The following is a 20,521-nucleotide window of genomic DNA, read 5'->3' as shown; positions in this document are numbered from 1 at the left end:
GTGGTCTCCAGGCCACTGGCTGGACTTGAGGAGGTCATTGCCTTGGACCTTAAGCCTCTAGCTGGACTCGTGTGGGAACCTGCTGGAATCTAGGCCCTCAGTTGAATGTTCTGGGCTTCTAGTGTGCGGTTAATCCTTTGCATTTGACTCTTTGGGTAGTTATTATAAAATAACTTTATCCTGTATTTAATGTATTTCCTCGCCTAATCCTGCTGACTACAACACCTTCCCCTCCCGTCCATTTTTTATTCTTCTTCTTCCTCTCTGTCTGACTCTCCAGTGCTGGGGATTGATGTCAGAGTCACACATGTTGGGCAAACACTACCACTGATTCTCAACCCTTTTATTTAATTTCGAGACAAGGCCTTGCTAAATTAGCCAAAGTGGCCTTGAACTTGTGATCCTCCTGTCTCAACCTCCCAAGTAGCTGGGATTACAGAGTGTATACTACCATGCCTACCATCTACTGGCTTTTTGGAGGGAGAAACTTAAATATTTTCTTTGGTAGCATTTGGAGTTGTTTCTTTTGGGAGATTCTAGAGTCACTACTGTTTTCTGTGGAATAAGAAACCCAAAGCTGCCTCTTCATTGAGCTTATGGTGGCTTTTAGGTCAGTAGAGGCCAAACTATGATAAAAGGAAACTTCCAAAAATATGGCACAGGAGTAGAATAATCTCTGAAAAAAGTCCCCTTTGCTGAATGTGGTAGTACACACCTATAATCCTAGTTACTTGGGAGGCTGAGACAGGAGGATGCCAAGTTTGAACTCAGCCTGTGTAACTTACTTAGCAATACACTGTCTCAAAATAAAAGATAAAAAAGTTGGAGATGTAGCTTAATGAAAACTGAACTTAATCTCCAGTACAGACCAAGACAAAAGTGTGTGTGTGTGGGGGGGTAAGTGTGGGGGTATAATCAGTTCAAAGGGCCTGGGTTCAACCCCAGGATTACCAAAACAAAACCCAGAACATCCTCTTTAAAGTCAATTCTAAGTAGTGTGTGCCTGTAACCCCACTTACCTGAGAGGTTGAGGCAGGTGGGTCTCAAGGTCAATGCCAGCAATACAGAAAGACTTTAATACAAACAAAGCCAGCAAGCAAATGAACAAAACCCTAAAATAAGTAAAAGAAAATCACCTCTAGAGAAAATTGCTGGTGTATTAGCTGTTGATTACAAGGCTGCATATTGTTTACATGTCATAAAATATCCTGTTAGGATATTCTGAAGATTGGAAGAAGCTCAGAATCCAACTACAATGGTAGGGTTCCCCACACTGGAGGAGCAATAGGGTGTAAAGAGGATGTACTTTAGTTCGGTCATAATCGCATCTTCTTCCGCTCCCCAGTCGTTTGGCTGCATGACCTTGGGTGGACCTGAGTTTCAGTTTCTCCATCTGGAAGTTGGAGATAATAATATTATCTTATAGAATTAGTGGCTAGGTGCAGGGAGAATCCACAAGCTCTTGCACCTGTGGCAAGACGTGGCGTCATCACTTCGAACTCTCTCACTGTAAAAATGCCATGTGCATCTGTCAGGAACAAATTTCATTTTGTTCTTTGGGTGGTATCTATACCTATTTTTATGTCAAGATAATTCTCTCATTCCAAAAATTAAATACAGAACGATATGGTCTTCCTGGAAAACAACTACTTGTCATCTTATGTTGAAAAGAAATTCTAACCCAGCTAGAGTAAATGAGATTATCCGGGGAGAGTGGGAAATGTCTGAGAGGCCGAGAAAGAAGCTCTCAGGAACCCTGATGTAAGGGTCAGGTAGCAGAGAGCCCAGAAAGGAGATTAGGGAGAGAGGACTAGAGCGTCCTCCAAGCCAAGGACATTTTGTGTATGATGGTGAGCGGTCAGGTGTCTTGGAATACAGGGGCATCATGGGTCACATGGCTTAGGCTCCTCCCCCGGGGAGACTGCTTCCAAAGTCTGCAGCTCGGAACACTGGAAGGGCTTGGACAGTGGGAGTCTAAGAATCCTTGAATCAAAGTCTGAGCCAGAAAGGGGTTTGGAGGTGAGACCCCTGGTTTCTGTCTGGACAAGATGGAAGTCACCGACCCTGTTCAAATGCTGATGGGAAGGAGCCGTGGAGAGGGAGGGGTTGAGATGGGGGTGGATCTGTGAGCCCAAGGAGGCAGGAAAGGCTGGAATACTGGGAGAGGAACACACTTCCCTTGTGCCTGGGAGAGGCGGCCAGCCAGGGGATAGAAGCAGACAGGTTTGTAGGTGGTCTGGTGAGCTTCCTTCCCACAACTTCTCTTTTCTTGTGAGGGTCGGGGTGAGATATTTTTCAGAAGGGGTGGAGTGTGAGTAGAAGTGATAGGATAGGCGATTTGGGGAACAGAAAATTTGAATTCACTGTCACGAAGGAAGACTGGCAGGGAAGTTATTAGGAATCCAGACAAGTTGCTAGACTACCCTTGCAGTTGGTGATCATGAGCTTGCAGGGGCCCAACCTCAAGGTTGAGGGACATTTCTGCAGGTTCCCTTTGAACCCTACATGGCTTTAATATCCCGAATCACTTAGAAACCAAGTGTATGTTTAGGATCACACTGACAATCCTCAAAACAAGGCAGCAGTATTCTTGATTTGTAATTTATTCATGCCTTGACTTCTTTAATCAAAAGTACCAGGGGTAAGTCCTTCCAAAATAGGAGGACAGACTAGAGAAATAAAAAGAAACTAGAAACAAAGGCCTACTAGGATTTGGAACTCTGATTTGCCACAGGGACTGAGGAACTTACACTGTAAATTTCAGATGTGATATTCTCCAAGTTGCTGACTGCTTGTCCAAAGATTCTGAATTTATTCTGGGAATTTAGAAATTAATATTAACTCATCACTCCTATTCCTTTTGTCCTTCGTGATAACAGGAGTCTTACAGTTTGGGGACTTCAGTCCATCATTGGTAAGGGTAGAGCATTGCCTCACTTCCTTATCATTTCGGTTGTCCTAAGATTTTCTCACGAACATCACCTCCAAGTTGGAGCAGAACATCTCTATTCTGCAAAATTTTCACCAATGCTGCCAATCCAGTCATTCTGCAAGTGACTGAACATTTACTCTTTCGTCGTTAACCCTGTACAAAATTTTCTTAAAAAAAAAGTCTTGCTATTCTTAACAAGAGCCACTTTTTCACATTCTGCAGTCCAGTCTGGTTACTAAGGGACATTCTTTTTCTTAGTCTGTATTATTGCAGAGGCTGGTTTCCTGTCTGCACCTAAGTGCACCAAAGTGTGTGTGTTCTCGTATGTAAGTGTGAACTGGTCAGTCTTGGGCAGTGCATCCAAAATGAGAGTGTGAGCTTTAGGGTTCTTTTTATCTCCAGCTTTCACCTGAAGTGATGCCCTCCGCAAACACGGTGATGGAGGTTTGCAGTTGGAGAGGCCTTAGGTCAAATGGCCATGTGCAGCTGAGAAAACTGAGACTTGTGATTGGCTAAACCCAAATTTCCTAGTAACACACTGGCATTTGCTAATCAGGATAGCTGAGATACTGGTGTAGTTTTGGAAAAGAATGCATAAATAGGGCTGGGGGATTTAGCTCAGTGGTGCCACCGCCTGCTGGGCAAGCCCCAGGTCCTGAGTTCAATCCCTGGAACCAAAAAAAAAAAAAGCATAAATGGAGGTTTGTCATTTAAATGAATGTTTTAAGGAAGAGAGTAGAGAGCAAGAGGAGTCTCTGTTGATACTGGATGTGACCTTTCTAATGGTCCTTCTCCGGGTCTGGGTAGTTCTGGTATTTGGGTGTAGTCGGTGCGGAGCAGAAGGACAGCTGCTGCCCTCTTGGTCCGGGAGGCTGCATTCTGCAATAGCCCTCAGAGCCAAAACCCAGCCACATTAAGGCTCCTGCAGAAAATCTTTTAGGAAGAAACTTGCATAGTCTCTCAGGAAGATAAAACCAAGAGTATTTCTTCCAGCATCTAATAAGCGACTGTTTCTTCAGCACGGATTAAGTCACCAGCTTGCATTTAGGGGCCATGGTGCACTCCAAACGTGTGCACTGAACAGTGAAACAAACGCTCACCCCACAAGAGGCCCAGGGCTTGCTGGGGGGACAGGCAGGTGGTGACTTATCTGGGCTCAGTCTGTATTTAAACTGCGGGAGGAAGGAGGGCAGGCAGTGGCATCTACACTACACAAAAACTAAAACCTCCAACGTTTTTGTTTAATCAGACATTTCAGTGATTTTCAAGTACACTTGCCTATTTGGAACCAATATAAGACTCAGGTTCTGTTGAAGCCAGTGACTTCCAGTGTGGAAGTCATGTTAGTGACATTGGCCACGTCACCAACGTACCCCGTTCTCTCCTCTGTGTACAGCCTTGCCCTATTTACTTTCTCCAAACTCAGCTTCTTTTCTTTATTCAACAGAATTCAGAAATGCCTCCTAGTCCTTACTAATGGTATATTATTTATAAAATAATACTCATTTCTGTGTCTTCTATTTACTTTTTAAAAAAAAATTTCTCCTTTTCTTCAAAGGAGTGAACTACAAATTACTCTTTAGAAGTAAGGGTAAAGCATTTTGTTTTGTTTTAATTAAAAACATTTTGGGCCATGGATTTTGCTCAGTGGTGCTGCCATCTGCCTCGCAAGCATAAGGTCCTGAGTTCAATCCCCGATACCGAAAAAAAAGTGATTTTTTTTTTTTTTTTTTTTTTTTTTTTTTTTTTTTTTTTTTTTTTTTTTTTTTTTTTTTTTTTTTTTTTTTTTTACATGCTTGTCTCCTTTTAGGCACAAAATATTTAATGACTTTCCCTCTCCTGTACTTTTTCTCTTTTCAACTAATACTAATTTCCCAGCTCGGTCATTTATTGGCTATGTGGCGTGATACAGTTTTCTCAACCTGTTTAATCATATTTCCTCTCTGTACAATGGGGATCATAGTAGCACTTTCCTCATAGCTATCTTTAAAAAGTCAATAAGAGTGAAAGTGTGTAGTTCAGAGTAAGGCAAATGTCTGATGAATGTTCAATGAACTAAGATATTTGGTTTTAAGATAAACTTGATTTTCAGATTAGGTGCAAATATCTACTAAGGGTAAAGAATATTTTTATTATTAATTTCCATTTCCTTTTCATTCTATTCCATGGCATATGTGAGCAATTAGGGCTGTGCTATAACAACTGTTTTAAAATGGGAGATTTCCATATTACTTTTTATTTACAGCTATAGTTCCTTATATAATTTTTAAAAATCTTTAATGTATTTTTCCAGTAAAATCAAGCAAATGGCAGGGCTCCCGTGTGCCACACACAGCCTTCCCCACCATCAGCTCCCTGCCCAAAGTGGTACATCTGTTACCATCCAGGAGCCTGCACTGGCTTTTTATTTTCACCTAGAAACTTGCATGTCGAGCTAGGGTCAACAGGGTGCAGCTGCGCATTAACCTTTCCTTATTCATTCAAGATGCAGGAGGTCCTTGGACTCGGGTGGACTGGTAAGAAGAGTGAGACCAGTGTGTCCGGTCTGAGTGCCCCTTTTCTTGCCTTTTCGACTTCGTGAAGTTCGTTAAGAGCCTCCAAATGCAGGAGCGCAGCCGGAACTGGACAATGAGGCGGGAGACAAAGCCAGCTTCAGAGACGCCACTGTTGGCACAGAAGGGACGTGGGCAGAATCTGCCTGCAAATAATGGATCGCGCCAGGGCCTATTCAGCCCTGGGCCCCACAGGAGTGGAGAATGGATGAGTAGCTGGCGAGGGAGTCGGGAATGAACTGGGCGGGGAGGTGAGCAGCCTCCTCGCCCAGGCCCCAGAGCCCTGGCCTCTGCAGGTTGCAGAAGCTCAGAAGTCTCGGCTAAGCTCTGCCCAGGTTAAAGAGGGGACAAGGCGAGGGCAGTGCCTGGACCCGGGTCTGTGTGGTTAGCATATTTCATGATGATTTCTTCTTTCTTATTTGGGGGATTGAACCCAGGACCTTCCAACTGAGCTGCACCCTCAGCCCTTTTTCATTTTAAAATAGTGTCTTGCTAAGTCAGTAAATTGTCCAGGTTGAAACTTGTGAATCTCCTGCCCCAGGCTCCCTGAGTGCTGCGATTACAGGTGTGCACCAACCTTTTTACCTTTAGAAGTGACAGTATACTTTCTTCTCAGCCAATAAGCAGACTTTTAAAAATTAATAGAAGTGGAATTTGAACCTGAGGTATAAAACTGAATCGAGAACAAGGTCCCAGAGAACCTCCTGGTGATCTCTGTCTACTGATTTACTAGAAGAGGGAGGAAAGCACGAAAGCAAGGGATAGAGAGGAAATTGTAATTGTTTTTAGACATTTCCATCTTCATACCTGTCAAGTATTTGTCAAGAAATGCATTATGATCTCATTTTAAAACGTGAACAGAAAAGTAAGCACTTCTCTTGGAGAGTGAATTGAGTGGTTTCTAGGGCTATTTAAAAAGACTCACCTGTGCGGTGTTTTGCGGTTCTGGCGAAGGCTGAGCTGGGCAGAATAAAGCGGAAGTCATCCCTCCACCGTCTCCCAGTTAGGCAGATTGGACATTTGGCTTACAGCGTGGTGTGCAGAAGTCATCGCGACCTCACACCACTCCTGGCTGAAGTCATGGAGTCTCACCAGCTAGCTTACTTAACCACTGAGGTGGAAGGTTTCACCGAAAGGCTGATTTCAGCGTGGGCTGTGAGAACTGAGGATTTGTTCAACCCTTACACTCAGTGAAACTCATTTCACAGCACGCCAAAGAGAGCAGCTTGGCTAGAAGGCTTGGAGGCCCGGGGCCCATCCTCCAGCCACCAGCACCTTCCACTTCCCCACCAGCGCTCTCCTGTAGTATGGTCTCTCCTCACTGTTGCATGGCCGTAAAAACATTTCTATGTCAACATCTAAGTGTACCCTCCACCCCTCCAACCTTTCCTGTCTTCCCTGCTCTATTTGTTCTTCCTTGGCACTTAGCACCATCTTACATACTCTATATATTTTATTATATGTTTTGTTTACTCTCTTTCCTAGCAGAAAGTAAACTTCATGAGGCCAGGGCTTTTTGTTTACTATTTTATCTCTAGCACCTAAAACAGCATGTGACACACAGTAGGTGCTCAGTAAATACCTGTAGAGTGAACGAATAATGGCAGCCCCGCGCTCGAGCCCTCTTCCTCCCTCTCAGTACAGTGTACTCCAAGTTGTTAGCTATGAAATGGGTTGATTTTGTGGAAGGGTTAAAGATGAGGGGCTATGGTTGTCCTCTTGGGAGTATGCTGTGTAACCACAGAGAGCCCGAGAAAGGTCCTGTGTTTGTTTTAATGCTCTGCTGTCATCAACTCCAAATCCTTAAGAAATTTTTCTTTGAATATCTGTTTTGGGATGAAAGTCCAGTGGGTTTACAGAGCATGCACATGAGAGAGGGACCTAGAATGCGAGTGTTCAATGACAGCCCTTCCCCCTGCATTTGTAGCGAGTGCTCACGATGCCCAGGAGCAGACTTCCTTCCGTGGGCCATGTGTGTGGAATACAGTGGCTCTCAAAGCAGGTCAAAGGAAAGTGTGTTGTGTTTATACATGTCTGCATCACTTTCCCATTGCTGGAACACAATACCCAATGGCCACAACTTAAAGGAGGAGCGAAGAGGTTTAGTTTGGCTCACAGTTTTTGAGGATTCAGTTCACAGTCAGCTGGCTCCAAGGCAGGAAGAGCATGGTGGAAAGGTCTGGAGGAAGAAAACTGCTCACATCATGGTGGTCAGAAAGCAGAGAGAGAAGCGAGGAGCCAGGGAGGGAGATACGTCCTTGGGTCATCCAGTGATCCACCTCCAACCACCTCCAATCAAGCCCCACGATCCAATAAGTCAGTATCATGCTCCCCTTATTGAGTCACCTCCAAAACTCCACCTCTGATCATGAGAGTTTGGAGGACACTTTACATCCAAAATGTAGTAACACCCAAGGAGGCAGAGGTTCAGTTTGAAAAGCTGTGCATTGGACATGGCTTTGAACACGGAATGAAGGAGGAAACTGGAACCCTATCATATCCTCTCTTATTCCTGTTACTTCTCTGTATCAGCCAACGATTTAACATTGAAAATGAAGACAGAAGGGATGGGACAGACAGGGCAATCTTACTGACCCTCCTTTTTGTCCACCCTCACTGGTCAGTAAGCTGAAGATAGGATGCTGGTTGTCTGCCTTGAATTAAGATGTGAAAAAAATGAGTTGACCTACTTTTGTGTAGCATTTCACTGCTCTAAGAACAGAAGACATGCATATAGCAAATCTGAGATGCAAAGTGTGTACCATGCTTTTATGTTTGAATGCAGGCCTGGTGGCACAGGCCTGTGATCCCAGCGATCTCTGTAATCTGGGAGACTGAGGCAGGAGGATCACAATTTTGAACCAACCTGGGTAACTTAGGGAGACCTTAAACATGGCTGGAGATGTAGCTCCATGTGAAGGCCCTGGCTTTAATTCCCTATACTTCAAAAATAAAAAACAAAACAAGACGCACAAAAATCAGTCAACCAAACAAAAACTCTTATATTCACATTTGAAGCTGGTATTATACAACCTAAAAATGAAGAGTACAACTCTAGCTAACGATTTTTAAATTTTACTTTCCCTCTATTGCGAACAGTTCATTTAATGGTAAAAAAATCACGAGGGGGCGGGATTAGAAGAAAAAAGGCTTTATATTTGTAATGGCTTTTTTTCTCCTACGTAAGCACTCTACCACTGGCCTAACATCCCCAGAATTTAATTGCTCTTCTCTCCTGCTTTTTGTGAGGCAGGCAGCGAAACCACTGAGCCAAATCCTCGGCTCCTCTCCTGCTTTTTGAGACTCTAAACATGAGACTCCAAACATTGGACCCTGCAAAACATGTGGCTGGCCCTGGTTCTCATGGCCGTGGTTGTATAATTCAATCTAGCCTGTCAAATTCTGGGGCCATGTTTCTAAAATAATATCTTAAGTATGTGAACTTACTAACAGATTGTGTTCCGACTTATTTTATAAGTCAGCAGCTTGGAACTTGGCACTTATTTTCCTGCAAGAACACTGTTTGGAATAGTGGTCAGGTTTCCAAGCTAGCCTGCAAAATCTTACGGAGACTTTACTGTCGCTGATTGTCTTCAGTACACTCAAGTTGTTGTTATCCTAAAGAGGCTGAAGACCAGTTGTGCTACTGGGCATATCTTGCACTGTGAGGTTGCACTCTGCAGTTGGGAGGCACCGTGGGACAGCTGGGAGTACTGGGATGTGTGCACTCTGTGGGACCGGAAAATTAAAAGGGTGTAGTGAGACTCCCCCGCCCCTCTGCCTGGGCGCCTTTTTCTTGCCGCAGTACTGGTGCTGTTCTAGGGATGGCGGTTCCATCAGCCAGGAGCCCCTCCAATGGACCACAGTCAGCTGGATCCCAGGGGACAGGTATACAGCACGAGTGCGAAACCAGTCCTCTTGTTTTAAGCCACCGAGGTTTGGGGATATTCACTAGAGCAGAGCTCAATCTTCTTAGATCAATAAATTAGAATTCTTCGATTGCAAGCAATAGAAGCTAAGACTGGCTAATTAAAGCAAAGAGGGGTCTTTTGGATCCTTGCCAGCTCAGACTTGAAGGAGGGGTTGAACATGCACGATTTCGGCCTCAGAGCAGTTCCAGGACTCTCGGTGAGTCCTGCACTGGCTGATGCCAGAGTAACTCAGCTTGGGCCACTTTCTGCTCCTGTGTTAATTTACCCTGAGCCAGGTTCTTCGGAGGGAGGATTAGACTGGCCAAAGGTGGGGGACCTTGATGAACAGTCCCAGTAGGAGGTGTTCGCTTCCAGAGGGCAACGTAACTACACCCACGCCCTGCGGCAGCATGGGGAGTCGGGAGAAAGTTCAAAGCCAGCATACTCCGGAACATCATCTCATTGACGGGAGCCCCCCGGGTTAGACGTTGACACATATTTTGTGTTTGAATATTGTGCGAAGTGGCTGCTGTGGGCACCCCAATGTGCAGAAGGCTCCACCCTCAGTTTTTAGGTAGGCTTCGCTGCACAGCTTGGGTGGGTGTGGGAGGGGAAGATTGTATGAAACTACTCAGTGCCCGGGCCTTACCCCTGAGATTCTGACGTAATAGTCAGGTGAGCCAGGATATCACAATTTATGAACAGCTCCTCCCCACCCACACAAGCTAATATACAGGCAGGGCTGAGTGGTTCTGCTCTTTTGGCCACACCCTGCCACAGTACCTGGTCATTAAGGTCAGGGAGGGCTTTGTGTGGGGCTTCCCTTCCACTAGCTTTTATTGCCTAAGAGAAATTAAAACTGCTTATTCTTTTTCTAGAAACTCAAGCTACATGTTATGCAGTGGCTTAGTCCAACTTTATTTACTCAAGTACAGTTCTAGGCGTCTGTTGGACCTTGCTACCTAACCACTTAACACTCACAGGTAGGGGGGGAGAACAACTCGAAAGGCTTTAGGTTAGATCTCTTTCATCCTTTTGTTGTTTCTCCCCCGCTGTGGCTGCCCTGTGACCTCTCTGAAGTCCCATTTACCCTCTGACCCCTGCTGAGAGAGAAGAAGGGACAAATCAGAGTACAGCTCAGAGTACAGCACACGTAGATCCCCACGCCACACGCACGGTCCAGCTGCATCCCTGTCTCCGAGAGACGAGGCCTTGTGGGGGTGAGACGTGTTCCTTCAGTGGCTTGCGCCAACTTCCCTTTGCAAAGCAGTCACAGCAGGAGCTGGAGGTGTGAGACACCATGTGAGGAGGGACTTGTTTCATTTTTGAGCTGCAATTATCACGCGATCTGTCCGAGTTGAACTGCTTCCTGTCTTTCATGCTGACTTAGGGAGTCTCCTGTCAGTGCCATTGTGTGTCCCCCCTTACACCCCCTGTTATCTGCCCAGCGAGGAAATGGTCCCTCCGGCTTTGGCCAGTCAGCCCAGGCCCACACCGGGGGTTCTTTGCAAGTTGTAGGTGGAGACGTTTACAGACACATTCCCTTGGCAGAGGGCCTCTGTGGTGGGGAGGAGGAACTGTAACCCCAGACAGCCGAGTCGCTTCTGTGTGACTCAGGCTGCCACCTGCCCCCAGCCAGCTGGAGGGGATGGGAAGCAACCCATCATCCTTTGGGGAGAAGCCAGGACAGCCACGCTGCTGTGGCTTTATTTCGCTGTCACACTTCAGGGCTCACGGGCCACTGCAGTAGCCCAGGAGGCTACAGTGGATAAGCTCACACACCCCAGTGTCCGCATTTCTCTTTGTTCATTTGGCCTTTCGGGATTCTCTTAAATATACTCACAAACCTCAGCCAACTCTTTGAGTTTCTATACATTTTCATAGAAATGATGAAAAAATAGTCGATATCATATGACTTTTCCAAGGGGAAAATTTTACAGGAAAAAGTTTGAAGCCTCTCTATGAAAGCCAGTACAAAAGTTGCCTACAGAAATTGGGAATACGGCTTTTAACAGGGAAACAGCATCTCATATACACAGAGCTTTGACTAGGAATAGCAAGACTCCCAACTCCAGCACTGACTTGCGGGAACTTAGGCTCTCTGTGTGAGTGGTGGTTAATCGTGGCTGTCAATTAGACTGCATAGAGATGCCTAGGGAATCACTAAAGTACACTTCCGGGTGTGTCTGTGATGGCGTTTCCCAGACACCCAGCATATGGATCAGTGAACTAAGTTGGGGAGACCCATCCTGAAGGTCAAAGGCTCATCCAATAGGCTGGGGCCCAGATGGGACAAAAAAAACAGAAGGAAGGAGATGCACTCGTGTGTGCAAGCTCTACTGGAGCGGGTGCATTTCTTGCCACTGCCATTACCTGCAGACTTTGACGTCCAGCTTCCTTGGCCTTTCGATGCTCACTTACACCAGCAACTCCCAGGGAGCTTCCAGGCCTTCAGCCTCAGACCGAGGCTGTACCCTTGCTCCGTCTTGTGCTGTGGCTTCCAGCTTCTTGGACTGAGCAGCTATTTGTTTCCCATCTCTGTAGCCTCCCTCCTCTGATCCTGTAAGCCAGTCTAACCAACCCCCTCTTGTACGTACACCCGACTTGTGCTGCTCCTCTGGAGAGTCCTTGACTAATAGGCTGTGTTAATCTGCCTGGGAGCTAGGGACTCAGGCGGTTTAGCAGTTAGGAATGTGGGCTGGAGTCTCGCTGACCTAGACTGAAGGCTTGGTTCTGCCCGTTATGAGCCACGTGAACTTGCATGGAGTATTCGACCTTGGTTCCTTCATCTACAAAATGGGGACTTAAGAGTTTGCTGGAGATACTTACCCTTCTTACATTCTTGGCTCCCTCGGGTTTAAACTGCACCAGGCCTCTTTTCCCTCCTGACTCATAAACACACACAGGCACCTCCATCCTGAACATTAAAGAAAGACATCAGCAAGTGAACTCCTCCCTATCCTTTGTCCTTCTCTAGCGCTGCCCATCTCTCCTTGTCGCTTTTGTCTCTACATGGGGAGCAGAGCAGATATTTCTGATTCCCTGAGTTCCATCCAAAGACATTGTAATCTCTCATATTTTATTATTTCTAAAACTGGACTCTGTCAACTTTATCTATAGACCCTGAAATTAGAGTTTCATGAAATCTCTCTTTCAAATTTTATTCAACCATCTGAAAAAGTAAAACTCACCCTTGGCCCATGGCCATCCAGAAGCACACTTTGCTCTAGTTAGTTGTCAGTTCCCGGCTGGGTCTTTCACTCTTGGTGACAGGAACTTGTCGACTCCTCTGTATGCAGGAGGACTTGGCTTGTCTGCCTCATCCATCTTACCTCTGTGTCCTTGCATTATTAGCTTCAATTTAGTTTTCTTTTTCATACCGGAGATCGAACTCAGGACCTGGCACTTGCAGAGAAGGTGGTGGCGCCACTGAGCTAAATCCCCAGCCCTTAAATTTTGAATCTTAATTACTACTTAATGCCTTCGGAAAGGTCATGCCGTGGTGTGGCATAAAAATGAAATTTCAGAAATTAGCTTGGGTATGTCACACGGTGGGATTGACTGCAGTAGAGATGGCCAAATCTCAGAATGGATCCTAGGATTTTCAGAATTTGGAAAGTTTGGAGAATTTGCCAGAAGCTTCCGGTTGACTTTCAGAAGTCATTTTATTGCTATAGTGTGACATTAAGGAAAAGAAGGACCTTCTTTGAGTTCAAAAGAAAAAGGAAACTTTTCAGAAGAACTGCAAAACATAGTGTGACATTAAGGAAAAGAAGGACCTTCTTTGAGTTCAAAAGAAAAAGGAAACTTTCCAGAAGAAATGCAAAACACAGGCAGACCTAGGTTTCCTCCCCAGGCCTTGGATTATTTGGTCCATTTTGAAAGTGTCATTGAGGTCAGGTGTATGAGTCCTGGTCATAAAAGCTGGATGTCACTGTGGCTGCTGTACATAGCCACAGGTGGCCAAATATTATTCCCAAGGATTTTCAGATGCTAAATATCAATCGGGCTTGAATTTAAAGGTTGGTTTTGATCCTAAAGAAGAAAGTGATCTGATGTGTGCATAAATGGAGTCTATCGGCAGTTGAGTACAGAAGATTTTTAGGGCAATGAACTACTCTGTACGATACTATCATGGTGGCTACGTGTCATACATTTGTCCAGACCCACAGGATGTATACAGCTGGGGTGGGAGACACCTCTCTTCTAAACCAAGCACTTTGAGTGATAAGGCTGTGTCAGTGAAGGGTCATCAGTGAAGGCAAATTTATGATTCTAGTGAAGCCACACATGTCGGGTAGGTAAGGGAAGTCTCTATACCTTCTGTTCACTTTTGGTGTGAACATAAAACTGTCTTAGAACTGTGAAGTCTTTTCAAAGAACATGCAATTTTAACAGTGTCAGGACTAGTGTAAGGGATTGAGGTGCCTGGGATGCCAACGCAAGGTGACTCATTTGTTGGGTTGTGCCAGTGTTGGGCTAAACTGCTGAGAAACCCACAGTGAATCTTATGCCACATGGTGTCCTAGATTCAAGGACACACAGTGGTTGCTGTTCCCCCAGGGGGTGGGGTCCTGGCTTCTTACCAGTCTTCTTGGCCTGGCAGCTTTGGTGTGTCCTTCCAGCCTGGGCACCAGGCTCCTCTGGGAAGCTTCCAGGTAGGGATCTTCCACCTTTTGCAAATCTTTCTATAGATCCTGTATCAGTGTAATTGTTTTTAAAAGTCTGTCTATCCCTTAGACTGGAGTTCCTTGGAAAGAAAAAATTGTGTCATACCTTTGTTCTGAGACAGGGCCTCACTATGTAGCCCAGGCTGGCCTTGCATTTTCAGTGATCCTCTTGCCTCAACCTCTGAGTGCTGGGATTACAGGCGTGCACCACCATGCACCTGTTATATCTTCACAGCTAAACCAGCAGCAACAGATTGACAAGTTTTGACATCCTTTAGGGATGGAAAGAAGAATGGATTCTTTTGCTGAGTGGTTAGTTTTTCTTTCTTAACCATCGGTACAGTCACATAGTGGGTTGATAAAACATCTTCAGAAGTCTGAGTGCCTCCCAGTCCAGGCCTTGCCCCTGCCTCCAGTTGAAGGCTAACTTGATCGTTTGTATAAAAGAAATACAAAAAGTTTTCTTTTTTAATGACTCACAGATCAAGTATTTAAAAAGAAAAACTTCCCAAGGAAGTCGAAATGTGTGCTATGCTTCAGAACCTTTGTAAGAAAGATGTCAGTATCCTAGTCTGGGTGCTTGTGTGAGGGCCCAGGTGCACTGTGGGTAGCTATGATGGTTTAAAATCCCTCTTGTCCCACTCACTCTGTGATAGCCATTTCTAGAGAAGTGACACTTTCTAGTTTTGCCAAGATCCTCTGACAAATTGCCTGCCTTTGTAATAGCAAAGGCATCGTTTATACCTGAATGTAGTTTGGAAAATAGTGTTCAGAGCCGAAAAGTCACTGCCATCACGCTCCTGATGGTTGTGTTTCCTGTTGGTTGTGCCCTGAGATTAGTTTGCTCTGGCTTTTTATGATTTGAGAAGTCCTGAGTTTGAAGCATAGTTGAACGGAATTCTATTTTCTGTAAACATGGATATTTTTAGTTTTAGGTCATCAGGATTGGGGCACAGACAACAAGGGAAAGTGCTGATGCCTGGAGAGATTCACAAGGGGATAAAGAATGTAGAGCTCACATCTCATTTCCCTTTCCCAGTGCAAACTATAAATACGTCTTTATCAATCTCCTTGAGTGGTATACATTTAAAATAATTTATTACAAAATAATGTGTAGTTATTATAAAAAAATAAAGGAAAGCTGGATATGCTTGTGTACACCGCTGAGGCAAGAGGATTGCAAGTTGCAGCCCAGCTTGGGCAACTTAGTGACATAGTGAGATGCTGAAATTAAAAAAAATTATAAAAGGGTGAAGGATATAGCTCAGTGCTAAGGCCCTGGGTTCAATAAAAAAAAAAAAGACAATAGAATCAAACAACATTCTTAAAAAAAGTATAAGTAAATAATGCCAGCAGTGTACTTTAAGAATGTACTGTAATATAACAAGGTTCAATTCATTCTAAGAATTTAGAGACAAAAAACATTAGGAAGTCTATTCATATAATCAACCTTGTATGAAAACCCCATGATCATTTTGATACTAAAAAGTCCTATGAAAACCTGTAACATAAATCATATTAAAGTTAGAAAAAGACAAGCATCACCATTATCATCTAAAAGTACTAGTTAATATAAGGAGTACAATTATTAAGCAAGATAACTAAATAGTACAGAAAAGACAAAATTATCTTCATTCAAAGATGTCATGTTTTCCTACCAAGTAAATTATAAAAAAAGAAAAAAACAATTTTGGAAATAATGGTGTTCAGGAGGGTATGCTGGTAGGAAGACGTATAAACATTCAATTCTTATATATTAACACCCCATTAGAAAATATAAAGGAAAGTATATTCTATCACAGTAGCATCAACAAAAGAAAATAGCTAGAGCTGGGCGTGGTGGCACATGCTGGTAATCCCAGCTTTTGGGAGGCTGAGGCAGGAGGATCGCTGTGAGTTGGAGGTCAGCCTGGGCTACACAGTGAGTTCCAGGACAGTCTCAATTACAAAGTGAGACCCTATCTCAAAAAGGATCAAAAAGAAAATAGCTAGAAATACGTATAACCAAAAACCAAATAAAATGTTTATGAAACCATCCCGAGAGAGATAAGACTTGAATTCATGGAGAAACAAACCATTTCATTGGATGGGAAGATCCAACTTTAACAAGAGCTACATGCTCAAACTGACTTATAAATCCTGTGAGATTCCAAATGAATTCTCAAACTTGATGTGAGAAGAGCCAAGATGGTTCTGAAAAAGGTAAGTGAAAGAAAGTACTTGCTCTGCTGCATTTTAAAATTAAGAAATGGGTACTAAACGTGTATGAAAACAATACAAAAACAGACAGGTCAATGGAACAAGACAATTTAGAAAGACTCAGCTGAGAATGTGAGTGAATTTAAATAAATGCCAGTATTTAGCTCATGTGTATGATAAAGGGAATTTTTCGAGTCTGATCAACTGTTAATACACAGACTATAAAGCTGGAACCTTATCTCATTCCTTATGTGAAAATAAATAGGAGATAATAAGATATTCAAATATGAAAAATAAACTCATAAAATACTAAAATACAAGTGAATATGTTTACCCTTGAAGTGAAGACATGATACCAAAGAGAAAACAGAAAGAATATTATATGGATTTGAATACATAGTTTTTATAAAATGCCTTTGCATATTGAGTTGAAATAGAAATGAGAAACTATATGAATCTGGTATGACATCTCTAAAGGAAATATACAAATGAATTTAACAAAGATCAGTTACTAAATTAAAAAGTGTCCAAAAGATATAAGTAGGTAGTTGGGAAAGTTGTCAAAATCAAAATGGAGTCACTTGTGTCAGACCACAACAAAATGGAGTTGGGAGACTGTGGAGGGAGGAGTCCTTATGCATATTTTTCTTTGCTATTGTTTAGATGTGGTTTGAGTGTGTCCCTCATGTCTTCTGACTGTCTCCTATGAAGCTAATTGAACAAGTGTACAAATTTGCATTTACTGATGCCGTATAAGAATTTTAAGTTTTTACTGATTTAGCAATCATTTCCTTTGTGACCTTTTCCTGTTGCTTTTATGCTTTCCCTATCCAGAAGCAATATAAAACTCACTGATTTTTTTGGCTTTTTTTTTTTTTTTTTTTTTGATGAGGAAGAAAGAGTTTATAGGAAACTAAAAAATGAGGAGTAAGATATGTTCCTGGTAAAGAAGACACAATTATATACTCAAAGTTTTCATGAAACATTACCACTCCTGAAGGTAAGGCATTGACATTAACAAAAATTAACTGATTTGAGGAAGATCAGTATAAAAATATTCTAATGTAGTGATGTCCAAAGTAAGTTTCTGTGATGATAGAAATGTTCCATAGCTCTGTACAGATTCTAATATGGAATCTGCTAGCCATGTGACCCCCCCCACCCCCCATACCCGGGATCAAACTCAGGAACCTTGCGCTTGCCAGACAGGTGCAGCACCAACCACTGAGCTACATCCCTGGCCCTAGCCATGTGAACTCTTGCAATGTGGTGAAGGCAACTTAGCACATAAATTTTTAATGTCATTTAAATAGTCACATGTGACTACTGAGTACTTGGCTATGTACTCAACTGTGCAGTTCCAATGTTTCTTCAATAAGAAAACAGTGGTTTCCTTAGGGGACTAGTCCAATTACTGCTAAGAGAGTCAAATGAGGAAAAAGAAAAAAACTCTTAATAGATTTCTCTGGCCACTTAAGATCTGAAATTCTCCACCGCTTTTGGAGGCAGAGGCTGGAACAACGCACTAGGAAGAGTGTTAAGGGAAGGGCTCGAGAAAAATTCAGTATATATGCCCTTCCAACTCCCAGCTAATGCAGTGGGAGTAAAAGGCCTAAGACTTTGTTCATTCAGGAGATGCTTATAATTACACAGAATCAGGTTGTGTCCCTCGGGCCTTCTGTGCATGGAAATCACTGCCGTGGAGCTGGTGGAGAGGTGGAGGTGGTGCTCATTTGCAGACGGGGTTTGCAGAGCTGGATGAGGGTTGGGAGGCAGAGGGACCCAGGGGCCTTTCTGGCCACCTGCAGGCTGAACAGGCCCTTTCTTCTTTGGATTACGGTCTTGTTCTTGGTCTTTAACACTTTGCTTGGATCCCGCTTGTTCATGAAGGAGCCGGTCTCTCCTGTGAGCAGGTCTTTGTTGTAGGTGAGGGGCTTATTCAAGCTGAACCACTGCTTGGCTAGTTGGCTAATGCCACAGCTGGTGCAGGCATGCTGCCGCTGGGGCCGGGTGGGTGACGAGCAGGCGATAACAGGCGGTAAAACTGTCTGTGAGAAAATGCCAATATAATGCTCTGTCCAGGAGCCAGATCTCAGTGTCTTGTGCTAATGCTGCTTTCCTGGTTTTGTGGACAAGGCAAACCTTCCCACTCCCATTACACGAACGCAGCTCAAATATATTTGGAGAGGCGAAATGAGTGGTACGTTAGGTAAGCGAATACACAGAAGACCGGCTGAGCTCAGTTAGCTCTGAGATGCTGTTAACTGCCACGTTGCCCAGCAGAATTAAGTACTCATCTAGCTTAACGCTCTGTGTAGAAGCCGATGGTCATCCAGAAAAACCTCTTCACATCCTCAAGCATCATACAGTTATGCTTTTGTTCCCAGGAAGAAATCATATGACGTTCAGCAGGTCCCTTTCTATGGTGGTTACCTGTTACACATGGAGAAGATTCTAGGATGCGGGTAATGCCAAGGGTCAGCTTCTTCAGCTGCGGCTCGTTGCAGCCCAGCCGCGGAGGTGGCGTCTCCTCCAGGGCTCTCGACCCAGCTCCGCGTGGTCCGGGCAGAGAGCCCGGCAGTGCAGAGGACGCCGGGATTCCGCCTCTTCGAGCTCGCGGCATGCTGGGAGCTGTAGTTCTCGACGCCTGAGGCCGTGGCGGGGGAGGGTGGGGGACCCGGGCTGGTCGGGCAATAGCAGCTCCGGGGCGCCTTCCCGCGGCCCTGGGCGGGGCGCCGCACCGCACCTCCCCTTCGCCCGGACCCTCTTCTTGGCTTATTTATTTTTGAATATTTTAACGGTTATCTGGAAGGGTTTCTGACTGGGTTTTTGCAGCGCTGTGGACTGAACCCAGGACCTGTGTATGCTCAGCAAGCACTCTTACTACTAAGCTACATCTCCAGCTGGAAGGATTTTAAGTGTGTGGTGACATGGTGTTCTAAATTCATATTTCTCCGAGTCCCCCTTTCCTTATAACCATTTGTTAAATAATTCATCACTTCATCTTTGATTCAACGTGCATCTTTTATCCTATGCCAAGTTCCTTGTATAAGATAATTTCTGGGCTCTTCATTCCGATTTATTAACGTGTCTGCCTACGATTTGCTTCTACTTGCAATTTTACTTTAATAAATGTTAAAACGAAGACATACTAGTCATTCATTAACAATCGCTATTTTCTCCCTTAAATTTCTTGCTTATTCTTTCAAATTTGTGTAGTTTCACCCAACAGTCCCGCAGAGCATTGAATGGAATCGGTGAAGCCATACCCTGATTTGGGAAGACAGGTTCCTCATTTGCAGGGAGGGGAGCGGGTGGATCTCCTGGCCCTACCATCCAGGGGAGAGGCCTGCGGCTGGAAAGCGGACTCAACAGGAAGGCGAAGCCAGAGCCCAGTCAGGCACTCACTAAGCCTGGCTTGGATGGGGAAACACAGGGGCAGTCCTCGTGGGGATTTATAAACGGGGCACTGTGGGGCTTGGCTTATTTCGAAGCTTTACTCCTGGGTGAATCGGCCCCAAAGGGAAGTGTCAAGTGTTCTGACACTGACCTTTGGGTGAAGGGCAGGGGAGAGCTGGCTGGAACTGGAATTGGGGTGCCCTGTTCCCTGTCTCCCACAGGGACAAGCTGACTTGGTAGGAGCTCCATGGTCCTCTGCAGGCTTCCCCAGATCCCTGTGGAGCGGCAGGAAGCACGCAGGCCTCAGAATAAAGCAGATTTAGCTTTGACTGCTGATGGCTGTGTGATCTGGGGCACACTTTATGTCTCTGATCGTCATCTGAAATGCTGATAATGGTACTCACCTGATAGGATTGTTGTTCGTGTTAAGTGAAATAATGCCATAAAGTAGTGCTCAAAATTGTGGCCACGAGTAATTGTGATAAAATTATTGTTTTGTTGTGGTGGTGAAGATGACAAGAAATAGAGAATATAAAATGAGTTATCAAGCTGAATGCAATCACTGTACTGCAAACATATACTAATAAAAATTTTTTTAAAAAGCAATTTGAGTTTGTAATCCTGGGCCCAGTTTGTTCATATTTTGCTCAGAATAAACTATTCTCTTATTTTCCTTTAAAAAATGTTGGGCATGGTAGTGCATGCTTATACTTTCAGCACTCAGGAGGCTGAAGCGGGAGGATTGCCATGAATTCGAGGCTAGCCTGGTACTATATAGTGAGTTTAAGGCCAGCCTTAGCTATAGGGTGAGGCCCTGTCTAAAAACAAAAACAAAAGCCCCAAACAAAGAAACAAAAA

At 44.3% G+C, this 20,521-nt stretch overlaps 1 pseudogene; it reads right to left on the bottom strand.

Annotated features, from left to right (window-relative positions):
• Positions 1-17,337: 17,337 nt before the first annotated feature.
• On the bottom strand, positions 17,338-18,805 carry LOC104859102 (annotated as a pseudogene).
• Positions 18,806-20,521: the final 1,716 nt, after the last annotated feature.

The sequence above is a fragment of the Fukomys damarensis genome, unplaced genomic scaffold (genome assembly GCF_012274545.1).
Source record: "Fukomys damarensis isolate Sample0158 unplaced genomic scaffold, DMR_v1.0_HiC HiC_scaffold_5, whole genome shotgun sequence".
In the NCBI taxonomy this organism is placed as follows: domain Eukaryota; kingdom Metazoa; phylum Chordata; class Mammalia; order Rodentia; family Bathyergidae; genus Fukomys; species Fukomys damarensis.
Note: the sequence above shows the minus strand (reverse complement) of the source record. Positions and strands in the feature narration are given on the sequence as shown.